The sequence below is a fragment of the Aquarana catesbeiana genome, linkage group LG11, assembly GCF_042186555.1.
Source record: "Aquarana catesbeiana isolate 2022-GZ linkage group LG11, ASM4218655v1, whole genome shotgun sequence".
Lineage (NCBI taxonomy): Eukaryota > Metazoa > Chordata > Amphibia > Anura > Ranidae > Aquarana > Aquarana catesbeiana.
The window spans coordinates 245,428,789-245,440,811 of NC_133334.1; the positions used below are offsets into that span (position 1 = coordinate 245,428,789).

General features: G+C 42.7%; 1 protein-coding gene across 2 annotated transcripts in view; it reads right to left on the minus strand.

Moving 5' to 3' along the window:
• Window positions 1-12,023, minus strand: part of CDH8 (cadherin 8) — a 655,621-nt gene that overhangs the window by 252,236 nt on the left and 391,362 nt on the right. The window lies entirely within an intron of this gene.

The window sequence follows — 12,023 nt, forward strand, 5'->3', positions numbered from 1 at the left end:
GGACCTTAGATTGTAAGTTCCTTGAGGGCGGAGACTAAGGTGAATGCATAATATATACAGTATGTAAATTGCTGGCTCTATATAAATATCTGTAAAAAATACCTTGCTCCAACAGGAGGTGTGGTGGATACACACTTTAAATACCAGAATACCGTTGGGTCTGAACAATAGGATGGATGTTAGCCTGTTTTTGAAATAATGCTCTGAAGTATAGCAATTAATGATTTTTTATTGAAAAGCTTCCACTGTTGTATCAGTGGGACCGCAATGGTTAACATGTTGTGCTCTTTGTTGAAATCCCCTGTTTTAGTGTGTGTTTGTCTGGCCCAGGTCTGGCCATCTCCACCTGTAACCAATTAATGGGTTGATTTTTTAATTAAGTGATTTATGCCCTTCATACTTTACAAGGGCTGCTTCCCTTATATATATTTGTTTTTAATGTCATATTTTTATACTTTTGATGAAGGCCTAAGGCCGAAACGCGTCAGTATTTTTGGATGATGTTATTGCTGTAATGCTCAAATAAATATTTTCTATGGAGAAGCTGTCAAGTTGCCGGCCTATACTTTCTATGGATCTTTTGTGAGCTTAATTAGCCAGAGCACCAACTACTCTACACACCAACTATACTATATATATTATATATATTATTACTATTTTTTTTTTATTTAAATTCTGTTAGTTCATTTACTATCACATATATAGAGGTAGAGCTTGGGTTACTTTTTCTCTTAATAAATAAACAAACTTTTGGTAATTATTAGGCCATCAATAGAAAGGAAGGCTTCCAATGGGAACAGTAGTTCTGGTGACCCTGGTGACAACTAGGGATTCCCTCACTTTGGAGAGATTCTCTCTCACTTCCTGTTTTGGCTATGGGACAGGAAGTGAATGGAAATCTCCCTAATGAGACACAGACTCATCCTGAAAAAAAAAAAACAATTGTCTTTAGATCTATTTCAAGAAGCTAAAAAAATCAAATCAGGAAGAAGTGTAGTTCTAAAATGGAGCCATGCTCTTAGAAAATCATGGGGAGTTTATGCTGTAGCTAAGCTAGATTGTATCATCCAACCTTTCCCAAATGCAAGGTTGTAAAACAGACAATGTTGCTGCTAGCTGTGCTCCAATCATATGTGCCAAACTACATTATCCTGTTCAGACAATGACTTAGCACATATCAAGCCTGCTTTTATTACCTTGTTTATTATTTCTGACCAATCAATACAGAACGCAGCTGCCAGGCGCCACTCACCTAATTCACCTTTCCGTATTTAACACTTAGATATGCAAATCTCTTCCAGTTTATATTGGAAATCAAATAAAAGCACTTGCATAGGTCTTGAAAGCTGAACCATGTTTTACTGTACCTTCAGCTGTATCTATAAAAGCTGCTTTATAGAGGAGAATGTAATAGCAATTTCTCAATTCGGTTTCTGGGTATCCTCAACATTGCCATTTTCTTGATAGTTAATTTTACCTTTATATTGCTTTTTCACCCTTGAAGTATATGTAAACCCAGTCATCAAAATGCAATGTAAGGTTTTATATGGTAATGCAATTTTCAAAATCCTTTTTAACATATTTAATTCTTCAGCTTTCATTAAAACATGTTGATTATGTCATGATGGTCCTTGCTTCTTGATATAGGGTGTCAATTTTTTACCCTGTTCTTTAAATGTGTTCTCTCATTGTCATTCAGTTACACAGACTTCTTGTCAGGGCTGGGCTCAGCCCTTCCTTCTCTGAGCTGGCCGCTCAGTTGTCTGCTAATTGTCAGCTCCCATCTCTCTCCATACTCAGCTGTTGATGATCCTGCTCATCAGTCCTGCCTACTAAGGCTCGGTTCACACATGGGCGGCACGACTTGCAGGTCGCCTCAGCGAGGCGACCTGCAAACGACTGCCGGGGCGACTTGCGAGACGACTTCTGCATAGAAGTCTATGCAAGTCGCCCCAAGTCGCCCCCAAAGTAATACAGGAACCTTTTTCTAAGTCGGAGCGACGCAACGGTTCCATAGCACAGAACGGGAGGCGACTTGTCAGGCGACTAGGTCGCCTGACAAGTCGCCCCAGTGTGAACCGAGCCTTAAGCTGTCCAGTCCAGAGGAGCTCTGCCTTCGCCATGGTCACATCACAAGAAAATCTCCTGCGTTCCTGTTTAAAGACTGACTGTGCTGACATCCCTTCTGGCTCCAGATCCTTCTTGCTGTTCCACTACTTTGATCCCTGATTTCTGGCTTGGCTGACTATCCGTTCCGGTTACTGAACTTTGGCTATGCTTTGACTACGTTTGTTCTTTCTACTTTTATTATTAAACAAGTGTGATTTAACTGTACTTCTGTCTCGGTCTGATTTCATGGTTTCTGACACTTCTGATGGAAACTACAGGTGACTATTTCAATCTCCATTATTTAGGCATGATTTATTGTTGTGCTACACAATACAAGCAGATTGGGCGCAAAATGACTGTCTCCCCATCATAGTGTCATGATGACAGGTGAAGCACAAGAGTTGGTAATTGGCACAAAAAGCAGGGAAGCCACAAAGTGTCCCCAGGGATGATGGGGAAAAAAATTATGCACAAACAAACCACAGCCAGGCACTCATGCGATAATGCACCGGAATATAAAATGTCCATGGGCCATATGTGTAGGGCTAATGATAATGATAATTAGAAGTCCAGAGCCCGGTAACATCAGTAACTAGAAGTCAGATAAAAACACAGTTTATTCCAACAATAAAGCAGCAATAAAAGCAGTAATGGGGCGTACACACAGTCTGACTTTTCGTCTACAAAAGTCCGACAGCCTGTCCGACAGACTTCCGGCGGACTTTCGGCGGACTTGCAGCAGACTTTCTAACGAACGGACTTGCCTACACACGACCACACAAAAGTCCGACGGATTCGTACGTGATGACGTACACCGGACTAAAATAAGGAAGTTCATAGCCAGTAGCCAATAGCTGCCCTAGCGTGGGTTTTTGTCCGTCGGACTAGTACACAGACGAGCGGATTTCGGGGTCCGTCGTAGTTACGACGTAAAGATTTGAAGCATGTTTCAAATCTAAAGTCCGTCGGATTTGAGGCTGAAAAAGTCTGCTGAAAGTCCGGAGAAGCCCACACACGATCAGATTACCAGCCAGCTTTAGTCCATCGGCGTCCGTTGGACTTTTGTAGACGAAAAGTCCGACCGTGTGTACGCCCCATAAGGAGCCAAAGCTGAATGTGGAACAGCATTACCAGAGGTGGATCTGATCCTGACCTTCAGCAGCAGGAGAGGCTTTCCTGGAGGGCCCTGATAACGAGGGGAAGCCTGCAAATACTGGGAGATCTGGATGGAACATAGGGATCAGCTTATCCACCGACAGGAAGCTGGACCAACAGGAAGTGAAGCCGGTTGCCAGGACTACATGTTTCGGGGCAAGCCCCTTTGTCAAATCCTGGCTTGGCAACTGGCAGAGGCATTATATAGGCATGCTAATAAAAGGCTTGTTAAAAAATGTTAAAAAAAGGCATGTTGAAAAAAGGAAAGGGGGCGTGCCCCGAAAAATGGAGTCTCAGCAACCGGCTTCTCTTCCTGTTGGTCCAGCTTCCTGTCCGTGGATCAGCTGATGCCTGTGTTCCAGCCATGCCACTTTTGGCAACTTGTGCTTCCTCGCTGTTCAGGGCGGCTTTCTCACATAGGATCTGCCCCCCATCCAGATCTCCCGGTATATGCAGGTTTCCCCTCATCATCAGGGACCTCTGGCAAACCACTCCTGCTGCAGGTTGGGATCAGATCCACCTCTGGTAATGCTGTTCCACAGTCAGCTTTGGCTTCTTGCTACTTTTATTGCTGCTTTATTGTTGGAATAAGCTGTATTTTTATCTGACTTCTGGCTACTGATGTTACTGGGCTCTGGACTTCTAATTATCATTAGCCCTACACATATGGCCCATGGAAATTTTATATTCGGGTGCATTATCGCATGAGCACCTGGAGGTGATTTGTGTGTGCATAATCTACCATTGTCACCATCAGGAAACCCATTATGAGTAACACCATGCAACCATCACTGGATTTTATGCATGTAGACAGAGAGTGGCATCAAACAGAATGTGAGAGATCAGAAGCACTGAGATATGACAAAGCATTAAGAAAGATTATAAGTCTAATTTATCTCTTTTGGATTCCGAACGGCTGAGGAAGGAGGTGTGATTAGCCTCTGAAACACATTCCAATTGGTCTGTTCTCTTCGTGGTTTAGCAGGTGCTGACCAGCCTACGACTGCTCGTGTTCACAGCGTCTTCTCTCCTGGTTCACAGAGCCGCCTGCTTCGGCAAGGACTACTCCACTATCCCATGTGGGATCTTTACCATAGCCCATTAGGGTGTGGGATCTTTACCATAGCCCATTAGGGCATAGACTGTCATCCTGTGAGTTGAACCTGTCACTGATTTTACATGTTTTATACTCATTAAACTGTGCTACACTACTGGTCGCCGGGCGCCTCTCTCCCCTTCCCTTTTTAGGTTCACATTTAACCCTTTGATCGCCCTAAATGTTTAACCCCTTCCCAGCCAGTGTCATTAGAACAGCGTCACTGCAAATTTTTAGCACTGATCACTGTATCAGTTTCACTGGTTCCCAGAAAGTGTCAGTTAGTGTCAGACTGGCCGCCGCAATATCCCAGTCCTATTAAAAGCCGCTTATCGCCGCCATTTCTAGTAGAAGAAAGAATAAATACAAATTTCAGTATATATCCCATAGTTTGTGGACGCTATAACTTTTGTGCAAACCAATCAATATACTTATTGGTATTTTTTTTTACCAAAAACATATAGCAAAATACATAATGGTTTAAATTTCTGAAGAAATTTGATTGTTTTCAATTATTTTATGACCTGTTTTATAGTAGAAAGTAAAAAATATGTATATATATATATTTTTTTTCAAAATTGTCAGTCTTTTTTTTGTTTATAGCACAAAAAATAAAAAACCCAGTAGTGCAACTGTCAGTTAAAGTAATGCAGTGCTGTATCGCAAAAAGTGGCCTGGTCATGAAGGTGGGGAAAATCTTCCAGAGGTCAAGTGGTTATTATTATTATTTTTATTTATTTATTTCAGGTACTTATATAGCGCCATCAATTTACGCAGCGCTTTTACATATACATTATACATTCACATCAGTCCCTACACTCTCAAGGAGCTTACAATCTAAGGTCCCTAACTCACATTCATACATACTAGGATCCAATTACCTACCAGCATGTGTTTGGAGTGTGGGAGGAAACCAGAGCACCCGGAGGAAACCCACGCAGGCACAGGGAGAACATGCAAACTCCAGGCAGGTAGTGTCGTGGTCGGGATTTGAACCAGCAACCCTTCTTACTGCTAGGTGAGAGTGCTACCCACTACACCACTGTGCCGCCCATTATTTGAATAACAATAATAGTAATTGTTGTTGTTATTATTATAATTAAAATTACTAGCACTAATGAAAATAGTGTAGTTTTTGATTGTATCCATATCAGTTATTGTTATCCTTTAGCTGGATGGTAAATGGCTTATATTATAATAATGATGATGTTATTGTTAAGGTTTTTATCATTGTTATATTTATTATTATTATAAATAAAATAGGTAATATTAATAATAATAAAATGGTATTAAAAATAATAATACTAATAATACTAATAATAATAATAATAATAATAATAACAATTATAAAAATGCAACTACTTCTACCACCAATATTAACTGTATTATTATTATTATTCATATTATTAATTACTGATATTAAAGGAATACAACTCCAATACTCATTTGCAAATCTGCCCCATCTCTCTGGCTTGTCATATGTGTATGCTCATTTTCTTCTGGGATAAGCTGATTCAAAATCATACAAGGGTTTACACATTTTCTGAAGATAGTTTAGGATTTGCTTCACAGAACTATCTGTGTAATGTATCTTGCAAACTAATGGATTAAAATGGCCCCAGTGGATCTCAGCTACTTAATAGGAATGTTCAATGTGCTTTTAGGTAAACACTACATTTTTTTGTCTGTGTGTGAAATGGCTATAAAGCAATTTTCCTGGGAGCCTGTAAGAATAGAAGTTCATCTTTTTTATTTTTTTTTTAAACCCAGGAGGCTGGTGAGCACTCGCAATTTAATCAGGAATTCACATTTCTGTCCAGCAAAGAATCAACAAACTGATGAATTCCGCTAGTTTGCTTGCGATCACAAATTTGTTTGGAGAGGTCGGAGTAATCCCAGCTGTGTTTCCCTGATCAATTCTGTGTATATATTGCGTTACTTCTATTTAAAAAGGACTTCCTTTTGAAAACAACGAGAGGCCATTGCATGCTAAAAAGAAACGTGTCACACTTAAAGTGAACCCATCCTGGCCTAAAAATTAACAGAAATGAAGCATATGCACCTTGCGTTGTGTTTAAGTTGATGCCTGTGTCCCTGTAAAGCCCTATGGATCCTAGACCCAAACTGTACAAGGACCTTGACTCTTTCCCAAGTAAATATTAGAGCAAACATGTGTTCAGTCCAGTCAATCTTGAAATATAGGTACCCCTTCCATACAATAAAGCCAGTTTGTTGATCCTTGCATTTAGAAAAAACAACTACACTACTTCCCCAGTCCAATTATTGGACAATACTGGAGCATCACCCAACTGTTACGGTCATTATTCTTTTGTTCTGTTGGCAAGCAACTAGTGTTTGGATGACACCATTCTGTCTTTATTCTACCTGAGTTTAAACATCATTAAGGATTTTTTATTTAAATATATCTCTGAGAACAATGTTATGTATATGAGTATTTAACTTTTTTCGATGGGACACATGCATTTTATGACAGTTCAACATGGCTATTTTGAATTTACCCAGGTCCAACACCACACTCAATACCCTCCTCCTTCTGCCCAGTTACCACAGATGAAGTTGATAAACTCCTCTCCTCACCACCTGTTCCCTGGACCCTGTCCCCTCACAATTACTGCAACCACCTTCCTAATCTATCCTAAATTCCGTAACCCACATCTTCAACCTCTCCCTCTCCTCCGACACCTTTCCTTCCCTGCTCAAACATGCACTGGTTACCCCCATACTTAAAAAACCCTCACTAGACCCCACCTGTTTGAATAACTTAAGACCCATCTCCCTGATCCCGTTTGCCTCCAAGCTGATCGAACTCCTTGTCCATGACCGAATGAGTCGCTACCTCACGGACAACAATCTTCTCAACCTCCTACAGTCCGGCTTCCATCCACAACATTCTACTGAAACTGCCCTACTAAAACTCACGAATGACCTACTAACTGCTAAAACCAATGGCCATTACTCCATACTCATACTCTTCGATCCCTCTGCTGCCTTCGACACAGTTGACCACCTGCTCCTCCTCAGCAAACTACACTCCCTTGGAGTCTGTGATTCTGCTTTATCCTGGTTCTCCTCCTACCTAGCTCAGTGCACTTTCAGTGTCACTTATAACTCCATCTCCTCTACTCCTCTTCCTCTCTCTGTTGGGGTACCCCAAGGCTCTGTCCTTGGGCCCCTCCTATTCTCGCTCTATACCTCTTCTCTGGGCCAGTTGATAACCTCCCATGGCTTCCAATAAATACCACCTCTACGCCGATGACACCCAGCTCCTCAACTCACCCCCTTGATCTCCTCACAGATCTCAAACTTACTGAATGACATCTCGGTATGGATGTCACACCACTTTCTCAAACTCAGTCTTTCTAAAACTGAGCTTGTAATATTTCCTCCTTCCCGATCCCCCCCTCCATGACTTACCATTAAGATCAACAGAACAACCATTGGTGCCTCCACACATGCCAGGGTGCTGGGTGTCATCCTTGACTATGACCTCTCCTTCAGCCCCCACATCCAATCACTGGCTAAATCCTGCCACCCTAACCTCCGCAACATCTGCAGAATTCGACCCTTCCTGACTAATAACACCACAAAGCAACTTATTCACTCCCTGATTATTTCCTGCCTTGACTACTGCAACTCTCTCCTTAATTGCCTACCCTTATGCAGGCTATTCCCCCTTCAGTCTATTATGAATGCTGCTGCTAGACTAATACACCTCACTAATCGATCTGTGACTGCTGCCCCTCTCTGCCAATCCCTTCACTTGCTTCCCCTACCCCACCGTATAAAATTCAAAATGCTAACCACAACATACAAGGCCATCCACAACATTGCCCCCAGCCACATCACCAACCTCATCTGCAGATATCGCCCAAATCATTCCCTCCACTCCTCCCAAGACCTCCTGCTCTCTAGCTCCCTTGTTACCTCCTCTCATGCTCGTCTTCAGGACTTCTCCAGAGCTTCTCCCATCCTCTGGAATTCCCTGCCCTAGTATATCTGATCAGCCCTAACCTGTCCACCTTTAGGAGATCCCTGAAAACTCACTTATTCAGGGAAGCCTATCCCACACCCACACCCACCTCACAACCCCATCAAATCATTCCCCGCATCTATTACCTTTTGCACCACCACCCCCTCCCTTTAGAATGTAAGCTCTACAAGCAGGGCCCTCCTGTCCCTACCCTGTACTGTAATTGTGCTGCCCCCCCCCCTCTACATTGTAAAGCTGTTGGCGCTATATAAATCGTGGAAAATTATAATATTAATAATAATTTACCCAATCAACACAAGGTTGATTGAGGGTTAGATTTGCTGTTTCCATGTTTTTTAACTTTAAGACTTCCCTGTTTTATCTGTCTTTTCACCAAAAGTGATTCCAAAGGTATTCTTTTTTTTACAAACAAACACGTTATACTTACCTGCTCCCTCTGGCAGTCCAGGCTCCTCCCCCCTGCTGAGTGCCCCCAATAGCAAACCTCTTACTATGGGAGCATAATAAGAGACGGAGCCTCTTACTCCCATGGCTTGGCCCCGGACCCGCTCTCTCCTCATTGGCTCACTGGCTTTGATTGACAACCAATGAGGAGAAATCGACCCAGCAGAGCCGCTGCTCTCATGTACATCGCTAAACAGAGATGGGGCTCAGGTATAAGGTGGGACTGGGGGAGGAGCTGCACCCAGAAGGTTTTTCACCTAAATGCATTAAGGTATAAAACCATCTGCCTTTAGAACTTCATTCCTGTATTTAAAATATGCCTCATTTTTAAAATAGAGACATTTTCTAAAAAAAAATGTCCCCAAGATTAAAACACAATTGATGTTCAGTAAAGGAAAAGAACATGGTGCCAACTGCATAAAAAATGGTTGAACATGATGAAAAAAACCGTGTATGCATTTTCAGTGTGGTCAATCAGGAATGAGCACTTGTGGAAATTCAAATCTCAATTTTTAAGTAGTTACAATAATGCAGCCTTGTATCCCAGTGATAGGGGTGTGTGCTGATATTTAAAGTATTCTCTCCCTGTCAGAGCCAAAAAGTCAGCCCAGTTTCAGGCAGTAAGGCTCCCAGGGAGGATGACCTTTCTCCTGCACGATCTTAGGCCTGACATGTAAGATTTTGTCTGGAAATGCAGGGGAGAGCAAAAATCTGTGTTGATAGGCTTTGGGCATTTTTGGCAAATGCATATGTACACATAGCCTGCTTTGACTGCCGACTGCGGGAAAACGCAAAATTGCACCACAATTTAACTGTGAATTTGCCGCCTCTTGCGGTCGGCGGTCAAGATGTTCCTATCCTGAACGCAATTCTTTCATGTTCAGGAGAGGGAGGTTGAAGGACATTGAAGCTCCCCTAACCTCAGCAGCTCATAAACTCTACTAAAATCTCTGCTCTGCTTTTATGGAGTTGAATATAGAAGCTTTGTCAAAAAACCCCAAAAGCTCCTAAACTCAAGTTTAGGAGCTGTAGTGTACATGAAGCCTGAGGCTGCACTCACACATGTAGATTTGCTGCAATTCTGCTTGCGATTTTAAAGCGCCCAGATGTGAATGACAAATCGCACAATGCACATTTAAGATGCCATTCATTTGAACTTATAAACGTGGTGCAGTTCTGCCGCTATTGTCCCGTGACAAATCACACTGCAATTGCAGCAAACTTCATGGAGTGAAGCTTATCGTCCAAAAAAAAGTTCAGGAGCTTCTTTTGGGGACATGCTTTACGCGATGCGGTTTGCCGTGGACAATTACTACAGAAACGCAGTGTGTTTTTAGGTGTCATTCAAATGAATGTCATCTGAAATGTGCATTGTGTGATTTGTCATTCACACCTGGGCATTTTGAAATTGCAAGCAGAATCGCGTCAAATCTGCTAATGATTCAAAACGCCCAGGTGTGAATGCTGCTTCAGAGATCATTCAAACATTTTTGACAGGATACATTTGATCTGCAGTTGATCTCTTTCTGACCTGCATTTGAACTGCTTGCAGCTTCTTTTGCATTCTTATAGATCTGTATGGGGAGAGAAACAGTTCGACATAGGCCCTAAAATTGTTAGCTCAGCTCTTTGGACTTACTACGTACATCCAAAGAGTGAATGGCCCTGCTGCCAAGTGAAAGTGATCCGGTGGCTGTGATCTGCTGATCACTTTCACAGTGCAGTCAGCGCGGTCCTTCACCCTCTTTCCCCCACCACCAGATGGTCCCTGGGTTCTCCTGCTCTCACCGGAAACCCGGGACCACATCAATAGGCTCCATAATGTTGGTAGTACGCGAAGTACGCCATATGTTTTAATGTTGTTATGAACATAACAAACTGATGAATTTTACCACTATGGTATATGAATTGCGTCACTAGGCAGATTTAAGGTCCCATGTTTAAGGATTTTTTATGTTATTTGAAACTTTACGGATATTGATACCTATCCAGGCAACCCTGAAAAACATGTATGTACAAATTGGGACCAAACTGTCAATATTTTATGTGGCCACCATTATTTTCCAGCACTGCCTTAACCCTCTTGAGCGTGAAGTTCACCAGAGCTTCACAGGTTGCCACTGGAGTCCTCTTCCACTCCTCTATGATGACATCATGGCGCTGGTGGATATTAGAGACCTTGCGCTCCTCCACCTTCCATTTGAGGATGCCCCACAGATGCTCAAAAGGGTTTAGGTCTGAAGACATGCTTGGCCAGTCCATCACCTTTACCCTCAGCTTCTGTAGCAAAGGCAGTGGTCTTCTTGCAGGTGTGTTTGGGGCCGTTATCATGTTGGAATACTGCCCTGCGGCCCAGTCTGTGAAGGGAGGAGATCATGCTCTGCTTCAGTATGTCACAGTACATGTTGGCATTCATGGTTCCTTCAATGAACTGTAGCTCTCTGGTGCTGGCAGGACTCATGCAGCCCCAGACCATGACACTCCCACCACCATGCTTGACTGTAGGCAAGACACACTTGTCTTTGTAATCCTCACCTGGTTGCTGCCACACGCGCTTGACACTATCTAAACCAAATAAGTTTATCTTGGTCTCATCAGACCACAGGACATGGTTCCAGTAATCCATGTCATCAGTCTGATTGTCTTCAGCAAACTGTTTGCAGGCTTTCTTATGCATCATCTTTAGAAGAGGCTTCCTTCTGGGATGACAGCCATCCAGACCAATGTGAAGCAGCGTGTGGCGTATGGTCTGAGCACTGACAGGCTGACCTCCCACCCCTTCAACCTCTGCAGCAAAGCTGGCAGCACTCATACGTCTATTTCCCAAAGACAACCTTTGGATATGATGCTGAGCACATGCACTCACTTTGGTCAACCATGGCATGGCCTGTTCTGAGTTAAACCTGTCCTGTTAAACCGATGTATGCTCTTGGCCACCGTGCTGAAACTCAGTTTCAGGGTATTGGCAATCTTCTTATAGCCTGGGCCATTTATGTAGAGCAACAATTCTTTTTTTCAGATTCTCAGAGAGTTCTTTGCCATAAGGTGCCATGTTGAACTTCCAGTGGCCAGTATGAGAGAGTGAGAGCGATAACACCAAATTTAACACACCTGCTCCCCATTCACACCTCAGACCTTGTAACACAAATGAGTCACATGACACCAGGGGGAGGGAAAATGGCTAATTGGGCCCAATTTGGACATTTT